General features: G+C 34.3%; 1 non-coding gene across 1 annotated transcript; it reads left to right on the forward strand.

The window, feature by feature from the left end:
* The first annotated feature begins 478 nt into the window (after positions 1-478).
* TRNAG-GCC lies at positions 479-549 on the forward strand. Its single transcript has one exon. It is a non-coding gene; the product is annotated as a tRNA-Gly (tRNA).
* Positions 550-775: the final 226 nt, after the last annotated feature.

Below are 775 nucleotides of genomic sequence, written 5' to 3' on the forward strand. Positions count from 1 at the left end.
ATACTTGAAACCATGCCTCCTATCCTCCACCTTAACCCATTCCACATAAACTTAGAACTACTCCTTCATATTCTCTTTAAACAACATATATTTTAATTGGAAAAGAATTTGGGTTTAATTTGTAAGATTTCCACCAATGAGATTGTCAATTAGATATATTCTTATCTGATGCTTGGATTCATGTGAATGATCTCATTTAACTGAGATTTTTTTGACTTCTTTCCTTCCATTTTATTTCTCCCTTTTAGCCTTTGCACGAAGACCTAATTAAGTTAGGATAAGGTGGAGTTTATTGTCGTAATTGATGCTTGGTCACTCAATGACAAATACTGTTATTTTCAAGTCATTTTATTAATTATGTCATAACATCAAAACAAAAGGCACAATATACAGTGATGAAATAGGAATTAAAATTGTTAAAATGATTTCTTAGCAGAAAGAATATCTATTTGATAATTGAGCCACCTAATACCATTCAGCACCAGTGGTCTAGTGGTAGAATAGTACCCTGCCACGGTACAGACCCGGGTTCGATTCCCGGCTGGTGCACTTTCTATTTTGGATCCACACGTTTTTGAAATTCATGCTCCCTTCTAGCCAAATGATCACCTTAATGCCAAAGAGAAACTCTAAAAGAGAGAATTTCGCTTCAAAGTTCAACTTAAGCCAAGAGAAACTCTAAAGAGTAAAGCACTTCTATTCGCTTCAAAGTTCATCTTAAGCCAAGAGAAACTCGAAAGAGTAAACCACTTTTGCATAATTTTCAATATTTTCC

This window comes from Macadamia integrifolia, chromosome 1 (genome assembly GCF_013358625.1).
Source record: "Macadamia integrifolia cultivar HAES 741 chromosome 1, SCU_Mint_v3, whole genome shotgun sequence".
Lineage (NCBI taxonomy): Eukaryota > Viridiplantae > Streptophyta > Magnoliopsida > Proteales > Proteaceae > Macadamia > Macadamia integrifolia.